Source organism: Polypterus senegalus, chromosome 16, assembly GCF_016835505.1.
Source record: "Polypterus senegalus isolate Bchr_013 chromosome 16, ASM1683550v1, whole genome shotgun sequence".
NCBI lineage: Eukaryota > Metazoa > Chordata > Cladistia > Polypteriformes > Polypteridae > Polypterus > Polypterus senegalus.
In genome coordinates this window covers 20,908,134-20,928,087 of record NC_053169.1, presented here as the reverse complement: position 1 = coordinate 20,928,087, position 19,954 = coordinate 20,908,134, and the positions used below count along the sequence as shown (strand labels likewise).

The window sequence follows — 19,954 nt, the reverse complement described above, 5'->3', positions numbered from 1 at the left end:
TCCATGTTTTATCAGTTGACAAGCGTTGAAGTCCGTAGTACTGTGTATCAATTCTTAGCTTCATAGCTCACAGATAGGACATGTCATTTTCTAAAGCGCTTAATCCAGATAAGGGTCGTTTTTGGGGGCACAAGGCAGTGACCCAGCTAGCAAGGGACACAAGGCAGATACAAACCCATGGACAAAGTTGCCAGTCCATCACTGGGCAAACACACATCAAACACACACAGCAGGGACAATTTAGTGTCATAAGTTCAACAAACCAGCATGTCTTTGGACTGTGTGAAGAAACCTGAGCACAAGGAGGAAACCCACTAAGACAGGGGTGGGCAAAGTCATTCCTGAAGGGTCACAGTGGCTGCAGGTTTTTGTTCCAACCCAGTTGCTTAATAAGAAGCACTTATTGCTCAAGTAACACTTCTGCTTCATTTTAGTTGTCTCTGTCATTAAGATTTTGAACCCTTATTGCTTATTTTGGTCTTAAACAGCTGTTTTCTTGGTTTTTAATGGCTGCTTATTAGCAATAAGATGCAAATGACAAAAGAAACCAGCATTTCTCCTTTTAGCTTCCTACCATTTACACCTGTGTGTATTTATCGTGCACTGTTTGGTTTAATTAAATATTTGGAAAAAAGTGAAAGATTGAGTCCATTTTAGACTTCAAATCATTTGGATGATATCCTTAGAAAGGAAAAAAAAATCTAGGATATGAGAATGGCTTGAAATGGCAGAGTTAAAGCACTAACAAGCCATGCAATGTAATTATTGGCAAGGATTGTTTTCTAATTAAGCAACTGGGTTGGAGCAAAAACCTGCAGCCACTGCGGCCCTCCAGTACTGACTTTGCCCTCCCCTGCACTAAGACATGGGGAGAACATGCAAACTCCACACAGGGAGGACCCTGGACGAGAACCCAGGTCTCCATACTACGAGGCTTTCAAGCAGGTGAACACTTTTTATTGGCACCATAGGTCAATAGCTTCAAGCACAAATGTACATCAGTAGCTTCAAACTCAATGTCCCTGTGTCCAGTAAGGTCATTTTGCAGGCCATGGGGACTCCACGGCACAAGCCTAGAGCAATGGCATGCATATCACCAGATATGGAGAGAACATGAAAACCCCATGTAGGGGCACCGGGGACACAAACCCTGGTCTCCTTACTGTGAGGCACTACCACCGTGCTGCCCACTGACAGGACACAATTTGTTCAAATACAGAAGTACCGGTTGGAGAGCTCAGTAGTTTGCCATGAAGTGGCACAGGGTTCACTGCAGGCACCACTCGTCTTTATTGCTTACCTTCTCCTCCCTTAGTAATATCTTTCATCAATATAATTTTTATTTTTCTCATTATGCTGATGACACGCTGCTCTAAAAGTCCACTAAGCCTACTTCCATTACCCCCCAAAACATACCCCTACTGCATGTCTTGATGACATTAATACATGGGTGACAAATAACTCAGTCAAACTTAATAGCAGTAGAACTGCGCTACTCCTTATGGTCTACATCGACACTGGCTGGCAAAGACCTGCGGCTCCACACTATCCAGTGCACGATGCACTGAGCCCATTTCTGCGCAGGCCAGGAGCCTTGGTGGTGTTCTGCATGACACGTTTTCTTTTACCGCTCACATAACTAACACAACTCTGCAAAACGAAACCTCCTAGAAAAGTGCTTTAATTGTGAGTAGTTATTGTGACATGCATTCATGAACACAATAAAAAATATAATTAGAATGTTTAAATCATGTCACATTGAGAAGTTTAATTCAAATTTAACAGATTGCATCATTTATTCATACATACAATATTGTTCTAAATTAATTACATATAATGATATTTAGTCAGTCAAATATTTTTAAACATATCCTCTTTAATAAAAATGACAAGGGTCTGTCTGCGTTTCTGTGTGCCTGTCTGGTTGCTAGCTTTAGGAAGAAAAATATAAAAATAGACAAAACATGTTAAAGATGGAGCAAAAATTAAAAAATGATAAAAAAGATAGAATAGAAAATTGGTCTTATTGGCCTATTCTGTTGGTCCAGCATAATAAGCAGTGTGGTGAGTTACCTGCACCCTCACGCCACATGAAAAAGGGCTTAAAGCTGTTATGGTATTGACTGATAACTTGCTGTAGTAGGCAGTAGAGGAGTGAAAATAACGATAAATCTATGAGCATGTCTGGAAACCAAAAACTCGACTCGGCTCGCCTAGAGTCACAAACCAGGCCAATGCAGTAACCACCACCGCTGCATTTTGCTAGCATAGCACTTTGACTGTCAGGGTGGTCAGGTAGATGTGTGACGCTGAAAGGAAGTGGGCAAAATGAGCGGATCTCTATCCGAAGAGGAAAAGGCCGCTGTCAGGGAAAGGGGTCAGGTGCAAATTATTACATCAGACCAAATGAACAACCCACGTAGCAAATAAAAACATGAGGTCCACGGCGATCACTTAGATGTTAAACCCGTCTTAGAGGGATAATATGTCAAGAAATGCTAGGGGGGCTCCCTTATACCAACAGCAATATGCCTCTGTAATACGTCAGTGGGATTGGGACTGCCATGCCAGGAGTTTTCTTTTTTTTTTTTTTAATTTTCTTCCTTTTTAGTCACACTGTGTGTGTGTGTCTATTTATTTATTTAAAGACCTTCTGTAAAAAGCCAATTTTCCCCTAGCAGACAAAGAGCTGTCTGTCTATCTATAGATAAATAATATGAAAGGCTCTATCTATCTATCTATCTATCTATCTATCTATCTATCTATCTATCTATCTATCTATCTATCTATCTATCTATCTATCTATCTGTAATATAGTGTCATTCCTATCTATCTATCTATCTATCTATCTATCTATCTATCTATCTATCTATCTATCTATCTATCTATTATATACTGCCTTTCATATCTATCTATTATATACTGCCTTTCATATCTATCTATCTATCTATCTATCTATCTATCTATCTATCTATCTATCTATCATAGTGTCTTTTATATCAGATTATCTATCTATCTACGTAGATCCAGTTTACCCACAAGACAGTAGTGGGCACCTTTATTTGAAAATTCAACTTTTCTTGGCAATCTGTCTCACTAAATAAACTTCATTTCTCATAACAATATTTCACTGACATCTTTCTTGAGAAAGCTATTTTTTATTTGACAATTTTTGAGCCCAGAATTGAATTTTATTACTGCCAGTACCTTCCACCCCAAAGACAGACAGTTTACTTGCATTATTGAACAGAGGGACAGGTTCCATCTGTGATAACACAATCAGGAAGTCTTCTGTAAAAAAAAATGTAGCATTTAAATGTCATTAAGAATTAGCTAAGAGAGTTTACCATTAGGACACTGGAGTAATGGTTGCTCAAATTATAAATTGTTCATTTCAAGCAGTAAGAGCCATTTGTAGTATTAGTAACAGCCATGTTTTAAAATTAATTTAATGGTACCTTGATAAAATAGTAACATTTTCTATTAAAACCATAAAAAATGTCTGAATGATTCCAACATTTTGAATTCTAGTACATATAAAAAGCCAAATTTCCCCCTGGGGACAAATAAAGTTCTGTCTGTCTTTAATATATATTTTTTCAAACCTGACTGTATTTGTTTTACTCATTTTTTTTTTTTTCATCAAGATGTCTTGATAAGGGAGGGCATATCATAGGAGTAGATACAGTACATGTGCAAGAAGCGTCTGAGTTGCCACTATTTTTTGAGGAGGTTGAGGTCGTTTGGTGTATGCAGGCCACTCTTACATGTTTTCTACCAGTCGGTACGGCCGTCATATTTACTGCGCAGTAGTGTGCTGGGAAATATTAGTGCAGGTAATGCCATCAGGCTGAAAATGTATTTACAAAGGCTGGTTCAATCATAGGAGTGGGACTGGACTCAATGGAGGAAGAGGTAGAACTGTGGTCCCTAAGGATGCTGCATACTGTTCTGGACATTTAGTGACTGTCATCCCTGGGTGAGGTGTCAGCCAAACAGAGGAGCACCTTCAATAACAGACTGAGACAACTGTGTTGCTCCAAGAAGTCATTTTTAACTAGGACCCAGGCTCAAAAATGAGTCACTCCTCAGCCGAAGTGGTCTTGTTCAGCACATAGGGAACAGTACTGAGCTGCTCTAGCAGACATCTTAACAATGACACCATGTGCATTATAACTGTGCCAATGACTGGCATCTGGAACTGTGAAACTGTAACTGAGAAGTCTGTGCAAATCTAATCACTTGACACTAAGTGGATACCTACTCTTTGTTAAAATACTTATCATTTTTCATATGCTTTTTGTACGGTATTTTTGTGATCAAAGAATTAAGGGAGGGTTTTTAGGACATTCATGAGACTAGCAATGATGTATGGAGCTGAGACATGGGCAGTAAAGGGAGCACAGGAGAAGTTGGATGTGGCGAAAATGAGAATGTGGAAATGGATGAGTTGAGTTACAAATAAAGGACAAAATAAGAAATGAGACTGTCAGAGGTACAACAAAAGTGGGAGAGAAATCAAAGAAAGATCAGGAAAGTAAGCTGAAGTGGTATGGACATGTGATGAGGAGAGGCAGTGAATATGCGGGTAAAACAGTGATGGGCATGGAAGTACAGCAGGGACAGAAAGCAAGGGACGCCAAAGTGGAGGTGGATGGATAAAGTAAAAGAAGATCTGAAGGAAAAGGGCCTGACCGGGGAGGAGGTGCAGGGCCAAGCTGTTTGATCAGGCACATTGACCCCACACTGAAGTGGGAAAAGATGAAGAATAAGATATTTGTGTGCTGCTATAACCCTGCAATATCTATCTATTTTTCTTTTTAATTTTCTTTCTTTAGTCACACTATGTGTGTTCAGACCATAGTGTGTGTGTCTTATCTATTTAAAGACCTTCTGTAAAAAGCCAAATATCCCACAGCAGACAAATATCTATCTGTCTGTCTGAAGTAATTCAGTGTTTTTCTGTATGCAATACTGCCCAGAGATGTCAGATGGGCCTTTTCAAAACTCGTGTTTATGTCGTCTTGTTTCTAGTTGCCGTCTGTTATTTAAAATGGTACTGAGATGAGACAAAGTGACAACTATTTCACAATGAAACATATGGACCACCCCAGTATGGTCTTTATTTTGTCAGTACAGCTTACGAATGAATTTAACTTGTTTTTAATCTTCATGTATATTAAGAACATAGAACGTTTTAAATGAGAGGAGTCTAGTAACTAAGTAGTTTTGCTGACCTTTCTTATGAGTAATTTCTTTCTGGAATGCATCTATCCATCCATTTTTGAACCCGGTTAGCCCAGCTCAGCTCTCTAAGTGCCAGATGTAACTGCAGAAACACTAAGCTCAAGGTGGAAACAAGTCCTGAATAGGACACCATTTTGTTGCAGGACATATCTCACTCAGTCTTGTACAATTTAGCTTTGGCCTGAAGGTTTTTGTCATGTGCTGGTAAACTTCTAATTCTGCCAGGCAGAGTGGTGGCTCTGAGGCTAGGGATCTGCACTGGCAGTCGGAAGGTTGCCAGTTCGAATCCCGTAAATGCCAAAAGGGACACTGCTCTGTTGGGCCCTTGAGCAAGGCCCTTAACCTGCAATCGCTGAGCACTTTGAGTAGTAAAAAAAGCGCTATATAAATTATTATTATTATTATTACAAACCACAAAGATGACACAACAAAAACAATCATGATACAAGCAATCATTTTATACTTGGCTTGAATTAAAGAATTTTTGAGCATACAGTCCACATCAGGCTCTGCCGGGAGACCCCTTTTCAGTACCGGCATGGTGAGTGTCAAAACAGCGGTCGGGAGCTTGCTGTCTCTGTAGCTGACGTGCTTCCGTTGTTATAAATGTTTGTTTATGGAGGGCCACAAGTCAAAGGTCCTTGGGTTAAGCAGGTCAGCAGTTTGTGATGCTCAAGCATGTCTGGTGTTCAGTGGTCATGTAGGGTTGTCAGGTGCCACTTTTTATAATCTTTGGAGACTGCTGTGGTAACAGAAGACAATGAATGTTTAACAAGAGCTTTGTCCTGTTTTGCTAGAAAGCCTCTGGAAGTAAAAACATTTTTTCTCCATTTCTCCCAGCAGACCCTGAGAAATTATTTTCTCACCGACTGATACTGCATAATAGTGAAAGCAAAAAGACTGTATAATATATAAGATATAAAAAGGAAAAGTAAGCAGTGTTGCATAATTAATGTTGATCAGCTAAACTGGCCAAAGTGTTTTCCACAGAGATTACGCTGTGCTCTCTGGTGACCACATTTGCTGAATATTTTCCTGGTAATTTGCTGATCAGCTGGCTTAGGAAAGTGCGCCTTGATGCTTTCTGAGACGAGCAGGACATCACGGAGCTGGAGCAGCCATGTGCAGGACTTTCATGCTTGCTTTCTGTGGGATTGTTGCTGATGTGGCTGTCGATGGGTCATAAGCATCTGAGGGGCTTAAAAAAAAAAATGGTGTTTTTATGTTTCACATCGCTGTATGGTGTTTTCTTTCAGCTCTAACTGCTCTTCCACTCCTGGTTGTTTCAACCCAACTCTGATCTTTGATTTCTGTTTGTGATTTGTTGGCCACCAAGGTTGAGGAGCATTGCCGGATTTCCCTCCCACATGCATTTAAAAAAAATAAGTAAACTTGTAGTATTTTCATTTTGAGGGGTATGTTGGCTGACCATAATTAGACCATAACTATGGCTACTGCCTGCATGCAAATGCTCAGGATCTGAAAACAAGTCTTAGATGAGCCATCCCTCTCATCTCAAACAGGCCATGCTGTTTTATTGCAATTCGACATGGTATTTCTTTCTTCTTGGTGAAAGTAGCCTCACAGATAATTTGGAAACAAAACAGATATTGTAGCTGTGCCCAGCGCCACATCAAACAACAAGAACAAGCCTGTCCTGTGCTGCCACTTTGTGGCATGACCAATGTGTGTCCCAAGAGTGCAACAGAGCTTTATTTTATTTTCTTATTCACAGTCTGTATCGATTTGTTGTGTTCTGTTTGTGGTATTCATTCTATCTGCGTCTTTTGTTTTTGAGGCATGGCGGCGTAGTGAGTAGCACTGCTCCCTTGCAGCTCTGATCACATAATTGGTCCGTCATAGTTGACTGTCAGGGACACAGAAAAGACCACGGCTCCATTATAATCCACTCAACACGAGTTCAGTTCCTCCTTCCGTATTCACTTCAAAACATTTTGGGGAGTTTGTCAAAATTTGCAAACATTTCTGTGATTATTGCCAAACTCAAGGTAAAGCCAAACTCGGTAGGGTTCACTCATCACTATACATAATAATAAGTGGAAATGAGTTTTATATATACAGTAATCCCGCCTCGATTGCGGGGGTTGCGTTCCAGAAGTAGGTGAAAATCCGCGAAGTAGAAACCATATGTTTGTATGGTTATTTTTATATATTTTAAGCCCTTAGAAACTCTCCCACACTGTTTATAAATATTCTATGCACAGTTATACAGTAAACCCTCGTTTATAGCGGTTAATCTGCTCCAGACAGATACATGAATTTCCACGAAATAGTATTCTTTATTTATAAATCTAATATTTTCGCAGTTAGAGCATTGAAAACCTGTTTACCTTCTAAATTATTAGAGCCCTCTAGCCATGAAAGAACACCCTTTAGTCAAAAGTTTAAACAGTGCTCCATGACAAGACAGAGATGACAGTTCCGTCTCACAATTAAAAGAATGCAAACATATCTTCCTCTTCAAAGGAGTGCCGTCAGGAGCAGAGAATGTCAGGGAGAGAGAGAAATCAAAAATCAATAGGTCTGTTGGGCTTTTAAGTATACGAAGCACCCACGATAACGCAGCCGCAATGAAGGGATCAATGTGAAGGTAGCCTTTCAGCATTTTTTACAGGCGCGTCCGTATCTTCTGTGCAAACAGCCCCTCTGCTCACACCCCCTCCGTCAGGAGAAGAGAATGTCAGTGAGAGAGACAGAGAAAAGCAAACAATCAAAAATCAATACGGGCTGTTAGAGCTTTGAAGTGTGCAAAGCACCACGCGGGAAGCATATCATATATCATTGAGGAGTTTTATTTAATATGTAATACGTGCCCTGATTGGGTAGCTTCTCAGCCATCCGCCAATAGCGTCCCTTGCATGAAATCAACTGGGCTAACAAACTGAGGAAACATGTACCATAAATTAAAAAGACCCACTGTCCACAGAAATCCGCGAACCAGCGAAAAATCTGTGATATATATTTAGATATGCTTACATTTAAAATCCGCGATAGAGTGAAGCCGCGAAAGTCGAAGCGCGATATAGCGAGGGATCACTGTATATGCTAGTGAGGTTCCCCACTGCTCGCTTCGCTCGCTAACCTCCCTGGCCTCCTGCGCCATCCACTTCGTGTCTCTGTTGCTTGTTTTGTGAAGAGGAGGGCTGAACGAACCCTAAGATGACATGGTCGCTCCCCAGGCGTGGTTAAATTTTTTACATTTTGCCACAAATTCTTGTCTCACCAGACATGAGTCCTTGATATTTTTTAGATTATAATTTAGAAACGGAATAAGAATCTGAAAATCTAACAACATCACATTAAAGTTCAATAAATTCTGAAGAGAATTATACCAAACATATATATGTAGATTTTAAAATAAGTCTGACTGAAAGCATGACAAAAAACGTGACATAACAACTTCACATAAAGTCATTGCACTTTTAGGCTTAGGATTTTATATATACAGTATATATATATATATATATATATATATATATATACCTGTATATGTAAAAGAATAGTTTTAATAAGCAGGTTTTGTACAGTATACGAGTACAAAGCTTACTGATTATACAGGTCACACTGACATATTGAGTGTTGATTGAACTTTACTGCTGTATAAAGGGAGTAAATTCTCAACACACTTGGAAGAGGTGACTTGTACATCACAGGCCCGGACATTTTGTCATTTTATGAAGACCAACAAAACACGTGGCCAGTTTGCATAATGGCCTTTTCCATCTTTGGTCCTCAGTGTATAACCACACTTGTTTACGGACTTTTGCAGGGGACCCTGAATAAATAGTGTTGTCATTTCTACAAGATGTGATTGAAATATCTGCAGATCCCCTTAAATAAAAGTCTGCAATAAGCACTTTGCTTACATCTGAATTGTTTAATTTACAATTTTAAACTGAAATCAAGAAAAATGTGTCTTTGTCCCAAACATGATGGAGGGCACTGAATGTTTGATTTTGCCAAAAAAACCATTTTTTACATTTATTTTATATATTTAAATACCAGTAACGGCATACTGCATGATAACATGCAGTGAATATACTTGACTTGAGCATTCCTAGTTCTCATCCTCTTTCTCTGTATGTTTAGCATTTGTTTGCTCAGAGGTTGATGTTCTTGCTGCTTCCTGAGCAGCTCTTCTTTTCTCCACCCTAGCGGTACGCTTCTTTCGTCAGTGTTTGTGTTGCAATTACTTAGTATGTTTTCTTTCATTTTTCAATTAGGCTAGCACTTAAGTCTTCAATCTGCCTCAAGAATGATTTAAGATATGAAGAGGTAGGGGAAGTGACGGCGAAGGTGGTCGGGATGAGAACCGCGCCCGTACACATGTGCTGCATGGTCGCCCTGCTGGCTACTGCTGAGAGTTGATTCTGCAATAAAATAAAAAAAGAGGAATAACGTTGGAGGACAATCATCACCCCGAAAGCGGATAGTAGATTTAGTATATGTGTACTAAATTTCAGGTCAATAGGTCAAACGCTTTGCGAGCTACAGGTGATTTAAAATGCCGGACAGTCAAACGAACAGCTATGGTAGCGTATCATATATAAAGACCAGTAACGGCACACTTCACGATAACGTGCAGTGAATACACCTGACATGAGCATTCCTAGTTCTTATCCTCTTTCTCTGTATGTTTATCATTCGTTTGCTCAGAGGTTGATGCGCTTGCTGCTTCCTGATCAGCTCTTCTTTTTTCCACTCTAGCGGCCCACTACTTCTCTTCTTTCGTTGTCAACTTTTTGCATTAAAACTGATTAAGTCAGTGTTTGTGTTGCAATTTCTTCAAAAGAAAAGTCTTCCATCTGCCACAAGAATGATTTAAGATATGAAGAGGGAGGGGCCCGCCCTGCTGGCAGCTGCCGAGAGTTGATTCTCCAATAAATAAAAATAAAAAGAGGAATAACCTTGGAGGTCAATCATCACCCCCAAAAGCGGATAGTAGACATCACGTAGTATATGTGCACCAAATTTCAGGTCAATGGTTCACACGGTTTGCGAGCTACTGGTGATTTAAAATCCTGGACAGACAAACGGACAGTCACGGTAACATATTATATAAGAAGATTTTATATTTTAAGTCTGAAAACTTTGTGTTGCTAGGATTCTGTTGTGTTTGGCCATGACAAAAGGGTCCTCTTCCTCTGTTTAGTTAAAATGAATAGACAGAATTTTGTGTTGAAACTCGTCATATTTGAGCCTATTTTTATAAATGGATTATTTTAGAAGTCCCCAAACCAGGCCAGTCCACTCCACAGTGCACACTAACACACACACGTATGTTCATTGTGCCAGTGTACTGTTATCAGTTCAGCTCACCCTCATGTCTCTGGTTTGTGGAAGGTGACCAGCGCACCTGTGGGGACCCCTTGCAAACTCCCCAGAGTGTGAGTAGCTGGGAAACTCATGCAGACCTTGTGTAGCCCGTCAGTAGGCTGAAATTCATAGCCATTACTCTGAAGCTGCAGGCCATGAGCTTTAACTAGAAAATAAAGCACAGAATGACGTGCAATAAATAATACACAGTGCCAAGTGCAAACAGGAATATGCATCTCTCATTAGGTGTTTTCTTTATTTCTGTATGATGCAATATGTATATAAAAATAATATGCTGTTTTTTGATTAATATCAAAGATGCACATTCAGCTGAATACTTCATAGTTTTATGGAAGCTTCAATTCCTCCTCCACTATGAAGGTTTATGGTAGGCTAGGTTTCGTTTTACAGTAATTGGTGTCTCTTTCTGTTGCTAAATTAATAACTCTTTATAAATGTCAGATGTCATGCCGGGGCCTCTTTTGTGCAATGTGGTTGTCAGTGGCATGGGATGATGTCTGCTCCTGAAAATAGACGACACTATGGAATATACGGTGCCAGAATTCACTTGCAGTTTGTGACCAAAATGAAATGGAGCGAGACAAATGACAGGGTATGTACCCTCGTGTTAAGACCCTTAATACTTGTTTAAATATGGCACATGCTCCACTGTATGTGAAAGGCGCCCCCTTTTTTTACAGGAGTGCTTATTGCCTAGTGCTTTCTTTCTTACTGCTTCACTTTCATAGACATTTGCCTACTGGAGCCCCTCTGAAGGTTGGTTTTTATTTTATTGCATTTTGATGTCGTCCTTTAAGTGTAATCTCAGATGGCAGGTAATCTCATTTTTTTTTTTTTTTGCATTATTACACCATTTATTTCTTGTGTACTGATTTGAATTTCTGAACCTTCCTATAAATTGCTTTTAAGTGCATAAGACAGAATTCTGACCCGAAGTGCAATTTTTACATTACTTTAATTATGTTGAATTTATTTCACCACAACACTTTAAAATTAGAATAGCTGTAAAAAAAGGATTTTTAAAGAGCCTAATAAGAAAATGTAAGCAATTTTTTTTATCATAGCTATGTATTGAAAAGATAATTATATAGCTCTTTTTCTTAGTTCATACTACTGATATTTCACCGGCTTTAGTCTTCCTAATTTTAGCAGAGGCGTTTGTACTTTGAGGTTTTGTGAGTTGTCCACATATATTTATATTCTAACTTCCAGACTGGTTTCTTTGTCAAATTTAACAATACGATCTGGCTTGTTGGCAGTGGTCTCCCAACTTACCGAGTTAAATATTAGTAAGGCATCTGTAAATCTCCTTATAACAGTTAAAACTTTAACAGCACCTGCCTATTCAATCCTGCCTAGCTGTCCAACCGGAATTCTGACTGATCATCTCATTGTCACTAGAATGCCACCTCAGATGGCAGCTTATCTGTATCTGTGCCAGGCAGTCATTAGATAACTGCAAAGCTCTTTACTGTGTCAGTGAGCCGTTGGACTCCATTGTCATCAGCTCTGGTTTTGGTTCCTGGCAGTGGCCTGCATAAGGAGGCCCTTTTTGAAGGAGATTAATTGAGCAGATGGCTGCGAGTTAATTTTAGCTCATGCTAATACACTGGTTGACTCTTACAGATCTGTATTCTAATTGGACCTGATTGTTAGCATTTCGCAGATCAGAGATTTAATTGGGCCTGCAAGCATTTTTGTGCCTTCAAGTGGGTGACAGTTTTGCCCATGAAACAGATACATGGACATTGTGAGCCAAACTTTTTTGGGCTCTTTTGTGTAATTTGAGTGGTCCAGACTGCAGGGGCATACAGTAATTTAGCTCACCTTACTGAACACAGCAGAGCCACAAATGATGTGAAATAAACTCCTGAAATGATGCTTATAATTTATTGGTATGGTTTGGTCAATCACTTATTTTTTGTAAATGACAATAAGAAGGGCTATCAAAATAAAACATTCTTATTAAGGGCATCTCTGTCTTTTGCTCTGTCTTATTTTGGAGTACTGTGTGGCAAAAAAGTAGAGGAGACCGAGGGGAGTGTATGCTTCACATGCTCTTCATCCGTCTCCTTCACTGTAGCATGAGAAAGAACAACATGATCCCCTCGTGAAATCTCTGCCTGCGTTGGATTTAGCACAAGGTGGTATCCATGCCTTTGCTCAAGCCTTATATGTGGTTGTCTGCATTGCCTGCAAAATAACCTTCATGGACACTGGGACGTAGTGTTTGAAGCTGCTGATGTACATTTGTGTGTTTGAAGCTGTGGATCTGCATTGTCTATAAAGTGTTCACCTGCTTAGAAGATTCTGCATTTTTTTTTTCATTACGCAACACTTAAGCGCATTGGGCGGCATGATGGCACAGTGGTCGCGCTGCAGCTTTGCAATACGAAGAGACCAGGATTTGCATCTGGAGTCCTCCCTGGATGGAGTTTGCATGTTCTCCCTGTTTCTTCTTCTCCAGTTTCTTCCCACAGTCCAAAGACTTGCAGGTTAGGTGGATTGGCAATGCTAAATTGTCACTAGTGTGTGAGTGTGTGTGCGTTTGCCCTGCGATGGACCGGCATCATGTCCAGGTTTTGTTCCTGCTTTGCACCCTATGCTAACACGATAGGCACCAGCACAGTGACCCTGGTCTGGACAGACTGGGTTAGCAAAAGACTGACTGATTTAATCCGTTGATTTAAAATGTAGCTTTTTTGACACTGATCAACAGAAAAAGACCCTTTCAATGTCAACGTGGTAACAGACCACTGCAAAGTGATCTAACTGAAGTACACATTTAAAATACAGTGGAACCCAAAGTAATTTCTCCCATAGGATTGTATGTAAATACAATTAATCTGTTCCGGACCATATGAGTTGTATGTAAATATATTTTTTTCAAGATTTTTAAGCACAAAAATAGTTAATTATACCAAAGAATGCACAGTGTAGTAGTAAACTAAATGTACAAACCTTGAATAACACTGAGAAAACCTTGAACAGAGAAAACTAACCTTGCAGTCTCTTTAAAAACAAGCCCGGTGCATTCTTTAATCGCCTTCTCGCGCTCGCTCTCTCTCTCTCTCTCTTGTTCGTTCACTGGCTGCACAGGGAATGCACAGGGAGAGACTGAACACGTGTGGAAATCATCGGCGCGTAGGAACCGGAAGGGAAACTGGCTTGTTCGTCACCCGAGTGTGTGGTCATGAACAGATGCAAAAGTTTGGCGAACTTTTTGGTCGTAACCCGATTTGTATGTGGTCCGAGATGCTCATGACCCGAGGTTCCACTGTACTTGGTTTCGCAAGTATTCACAAAGTCAGTATTTAGGAGATACACCTTTAGCAGTCATGACAGTCTTATGTGCACAGATGTCTTTCACATTAAAACTGACGTTCCAGTTTCACCCCATTCTTCTTTACAAAACTGCTCCAGCTCTGTCACATTGCATGGGGATTGTGAGTAAACAGCCATTTTCAAGTTCAGCCACAAGTTTGTAATTGGACAGAGATCTGGACTCTGCCTTGGCCACTCCAGGACATTTACATTGTCGATTTGAAGCCATTCCCTTGTAGCTTTGGCTTTATGTTTGGGATTATTGTCTTGCTGGAAAACAAATTTTCTCCCAAGGTGCAGATTTCTTGAAGACTGTATCAGGTTTTCCTCCAGGATTTTCCTAAATTTTGATGCATTCATTTTACCCTCATATGCCTTCCAGAGCCTGCTGCAACAAAGCATCCTCACAGTACATAATGCGGCCACCACCAGGCTTCACGATTGTTTTGTCTTGGTAGAGTTCTCTGTTGCTCTACTTTCCCCTTTTGTATTATTAATGTGTAGCCTTTGTCAGAATGCTTCAAATCTCACAGACTCAGAACTGTGTATAAGGTACTGTACTTTATAACTTCTCCCCAACTTCCCTTCTACCTTTATAACCTCCGGCAGTTATGTGTGGTAAAAGACAAGCAGGAGTTAAGTTACAAATAATGTATTATTGATAAATAATAACAATAAGCTGAATATTGGCAACCATACAACCTGATAAATGCCGATGCGTAGTTTCAGGTGGCAGACTTGTTTGTTACTTATAATGTCTCTAGTTAAGGCATCATTTTTGGTCAGCTTTCTTCAGATCAGGTGTAGCTTGTACCTCCTTTTTTTAAGAGGTCTCCTGGTGGCCGCCCTCACTAGTCTTCTTTTTTTTACTCAGTTCATGTGGATGACCTGCTCTCAGCAGATATACAGCAATGCCGTACTCTTTTCATTTTATAATGATTGACTTAACTGGACCCGGGAACTTGGATGGTTTCTTGTGTCCTTGCTGTGACTTTTAATTCACTTTTCATGGAGTTCCTTGGAATGCTTTTTTTTTTTTTTTTAAATCTTTATAATGTAGGTTTGACTGCCATACTGTCTCACCACTAGTTGAACCTTCCAGATAACTGAGTCCACAGACAGGTGATGTTCAATGAACCAATTCTGTGACTTCTAAAATGAATTGGCAGCACCAGTGATGATTTAGGGGTGTCAATTGAATAGTTATGTGATAAATTATTTTATGTTCTAGATTTGTAATTAGTTAGACCACTTTGCAGAGATCTGTTTTCACTTTAATGTCAAAGAGGCTTTATTTGATTGATTAGTGTCAAATTGTCTTCACTGTAATTCCAAATTTCCAAAGAGGGTAAATACTTTTTATATGTTTATGCATTGCATACTGTAGGGTGCATATGAATGGATATGAACAAAATCAAGTGTGCCATATTTTAAGGACATTGTAGAGGTGGTCTGGGGATTTCATAATGTGTTTTCCAATATATGAGGTGCCCAGCAGTACTGTATATACCTCACATAATGCTGTGTTCCTCTGTAGCCCTCAGTGCATGACTACACAAGTTGACACATTTATTTCCAGTCCTCTGCGCTGATCATGTGCCTGTTCAAGTTGGCATTTTCTGCACATATTTTCCTCACTCAGCTTGTCAAGTCTTCTTTTCCCTGGTGCTTTTTTGGTAAAGTTCTGTTTCTCACTGCAGTGCTGATTTTATAACTGCTGCTGTTTACAGCACATGATTTTTAGTCATATAAAGTGACCTTCTGGAACATTCTATATGGTAACCTTTTTAAAAGTATAAGTATATTTGAAGATCAGATTCTTTAAAGAATAATGTTAGTAGTGTATAATGTTGCTGACTTACAGGTTTTTGACCACCAGTTCAGTTTCTGCAGCTTGCTTGTTCACTTCATGTTTCTTCCCATTGTTCAAAGATATAAAGTAAAGTAGCTTAGGAATTATAATTCCCATATTGTGTGTGCCTGATTGCGGCCTATGATGGGCTGTAAGTTAGGCTTTTTGTAGTTAGGCGTTTTTCCCTTGGGATTAATAAAGTATCTATAAGGGATTAATAAAGTATCTATCTATCTATTATATAGTCTCTTTCATATCTATCTATCTATCTATCTATCTATCTATCTATCTATCTATCTATCTATCTATCTATCTATCTATCTATCTATCTATCTATGGTGCCTTTCCTATCTCTCTATCTCTCTCTAAGCTCTTCTTGGCTATTGTTTGAGTAGATTTACCATTTTTGGGGACATTAAAATCAAACAGGAATGTGCTCTCCTAGAGTTTAAAAAGTGGCCTTGCACATTTACTACAACTTCAATGAGTGACAAAACCCTTGACTGTCAAAAGCAGCATACAAAGAAAATGGAATTTATGCTATTCCAGGGTTTCTTAACCTTTTTGGTGTTGTGACTCCCTTTTTTCCATGCAAGTGTCATTATGTGCCAGCAAAATTGGGTCCTTCACTGGCAAATCTAGAGGCACAACCATCAGAGCTGGATGGATGGTGGGAGTCCCACTTGGTGAATCGAGTGGAATCATTAGAGCTAATGGAGTGGGGTTCCCCTTGATCAGAGCAGGAGGAGGATCAAGCATGATCATCATGACCCACCAACAGCAGCCAACCCAGTGGTTGAGGAACCTCTCTGCTGCTTTATATGTGTCAGTGAATTATATGAGCAATTTAACAAGAATTTCTGTCATATTTTTTAATGTGGAATAATAACCCACTTTTCCAGAAACTCTGTTTGCACAGATTGAGCGAGGCTAGCTGCAGACTCGAGCCTGATACTCCTGTACTCTTTTCAATAGTGGAATGCTGTACTGTAACTGTAACAATATCGGATTAATCTAGCAGTGAAGAATATCAAGTTGGAAAGAACACTCAGACAAATGATGGTAGATACTCTAGGATAGAAGAAGAAAGGAATATGAGGATCTGTTTAATTACAAACCCATATACCAGCACATAAATGGGTTCATTATAACCTGCAACAATATGAGTAATAGACCCTTGCCTTTTATAAATGTACTAGCTGTCCCCTGCGTTTCCGCCTGTGTAGTAGTGAAACAGGACAAACTTTAAAAATCAATTTAAAAAAAAAAAAAAGAGTAATTTGTATTGAGAACAAGTCATACTGATAGGTTTCCTATCCGAGGGCATCTTGATATACAATATTTTTGGTTTTGTTATCAGGGGCAAGGACATATAGCAGACTATGCAAGAAGCATGATGAGCTAACATCATCCAACTTTAGTGTCTGTCTCCGGGCCTTGTTAATTGACATTGAAAAAGGAAAGCTTCACTGGGTACTGTAATCTATTGAATTGAAAGGGCATGTCCATCACGATTAGTGGAACGCAAGGGATTAAAACCCCCTCGCTACATTGTGTGGTAATTATCTCCTTCCTCGACCTGCAGCTTCTCTCTTCGCTACACGCTTTTAAATTGCTGCCGCAAGTGAACTATGGTACTTAGTGCAATGAGAGAAGTTCCAAAATCAACCGGAACGTTCAAGCAAATTATAGAAAAAACCTGATCTAAATCCGTTAAGTAGTTCTCTCGTGAAAAGCGGACAGCTATACAGACTCGAGTTGAATGGAGGCTGGTACGTAAGTATGGATGGCCCTGCCCAGCTCCCTACTCCTGAGGTCCCTCCTCCCCCTCCGCTCGGTTCGCAGCCTCTCTCTTTAATTCGTGCTTATTAATCGCTGCCGCAAGCAAATTAGGATACTTTGCGTGATGAGAAAAGTTACAAAATCAACTGGAATGTTCAAGCAAATTATAGTAAAAAACCCAATCTAAATCCGTTAAGTAGTTCTCAGACAGACAGAAATTGGATTTTATATATAGAGAGATATTATTATGTGCGATATTAACCTTGAGTGACTGACGTGCAAGGGGAGCTCCAAAAGTCCATTCACTTTAATAGAAATAAAACAGATAACCCCCAGATATTGTGTTTAATCAGAATCCTTATTCTTTTTCTACTTTTCCCCTATAATCGCCACCAACCTGAAAGCCCTTTTGCAATTTGTGGACACATTTTTCAGAACACCTCTGAAAAGTGATATTTGAATAGCTCTTCATGCTTTTTATTCACTGCTTTGATCAAGTGTTCTCAATCCTCACAGCATTTTCCATGCATGTTGACCTTGATTATGGGGGATAGAGCCAGAAATCACAAGGGGCCATGTCAGGCAGTAGGGCGAGGCTTTCAGAAAAGTTGATCCCAGAGGCACCAATGAAGGGCATGGTCTTGGTGGCTTAATGCACAGGAGCGTTGTTGTGGTGGTGAAGGAATCACATGGTCAACTTGGACTTGGTGCGATCCTTCTTGAGATTTTGGAAAACTTCAGTCGAACAATTCATTGTGTAGATGTCTGAAACCAGGCAAACCACTTCTGGACAGTTCTCTGAATCGTTGCTTAGTCAATGAGATGAACTTCCAGCTTCAAGAAGCTTTCTGCCACTGATAAACCGCAATGAAAATGTAATAGAACATGAGAACTTGGTAGTTCTCATCAGAATTATTCACTTGTGGGCACACATCACATTCACTTCTACCTTCATTTCTTGGCTCCATGATGACCTATGAACCTAAAATTTTTAGGAAGTTTTTGGGAGTAACTCAGTAAGATACCCTGAAAAAACTCAACGATAGGAAACATATCCAAAAGTCCATGTGAACGGACTTTCGGAACTTTCCTAATAATAGTCATACATTCACACTGTGTGATATTGCTTGAGATTTGAACTAGCCTCTGTCAAAGTTTGACTTTCATATATTTGTAATAATGTCTCTGCGTTAGCACTGTTATGAAATTCTTATAAATGTGAATATTGCAGGGTCATATATTCATGTAGGTGGCACTAGCGCTCCGGCTTCCTCTCACTGTCCAAAGATCACCTCAAAAAATTAAATCTGTTTGAAAAATTTCAGTCTGGTTTCCGAACTTCTCACAGCAAAGAGACAGCCCTGATTAGAGTCACCAATGACCTCCTGATGGCTGCTGACCATGGCTCTCCATCACTTCTTATCCTCCTGGACCTTACAGCAGCATTTGATACGGTAGATCATAATATTCTCCTTCATCATCTTCACTATACAATTGGACTTTCTGGCATTGCAGTGGTTCGAGTCCTATCTTACAGACAGGTCTGAGTATGTGGCCTTAGGGGATGCTAAATCTCATACCCACACTGTCACCTGTGGAGTCCCACAAGGATCAATCCTTGGGCTGACCCTCTTTAATATCTATATGCTACCCCTGGGTCACATCATCCGCAAGCATGGAGTTTCATTCCATTGCTATGCCAATGATACGTAGCTCTATGTGGGACTGGATACGACTTCTCTTACAGCTCCATCAACTTTTTACTCTTGCTTGGATGAGATTGAGGCCTGGATGTCTAAGAACTTCCTCAAGCTGAACAGCACTAAAACTGAAACTCTTTTAATTGGCACCCCCCCATCAACTTCGTTCCTCTGTAAATTGTATTTCCTTTTCTGACCATACTATTACCCTCTCCCCTTCTGTTACAAACCTGGGTGTCAAGTTAGACTCCCATCTGTCATTTGATATACATATCCATCACTTTTGTAAAATTGCATTCCTTCATCTCCGAAATATAGACAAACTCCGTCCCTACCTCTCCCTCGGTGATGCTGAAAAACTGGTTCGTGCCTTTGTCTCATCCAGACTAGACTATTGTAATGCACTCCTCATTGGGATACCCAACAAGAGCCTTCAAAAGCTCCGACAAATTCAAAATAGTGCTGCAAGAATCCTGATGAGGGTGCGGAAATATGAACATATCTCACCAATCCTTGGGTCACTTCATTGGCTCCCTATCCATCTCCGTATTGAATTCAAACTCTGTTTACTCACCAGTGTATCCATGGAAATGCTTCACAATATCTGAAAGAGCTCCTTATATTACAATCCACTACAAGAAACCTCAGTTTTATAAATACCTACCGCCTTTGTCCCCCTGTGACCAAACTT

At 39.8% G+C, this 19,954-nt stretch overlaps 1 protein-coding gene across 6 annotated transcripts in view; it reads left to right on the top strand.

The window, feature by feature from the left end:
• The window catches only part of klhdc3 (kelch domain containing 3), a 99,149-nt gene that overhangs the window by 1,712 nt on the left and 77,483 nt on the right, over nucleotides 1-19,954 (top strand). Inside the window, exon 1 of one of the 6 annotated variants that reach the window (XM_039737748.1) lies at nucleotides 11,120-11,197. The exons of 3 other annotated variants lie outside the window; for them this stretch is intronic. The gene's annotated coding sequence lies outside the window, so the exon portion shown is untranslated. Of the gene's footprint in view, nucleotides 1-11,119; nucleotides 11,198-11,267; nucleotides 11,362-11,396; nucleotides 11,421-19,954 lie in introns of those variants that run through there. 2 more of the 6 variants (XM_039737747.1, XM_039737749.1) reach the window with 2 other exon arrangements.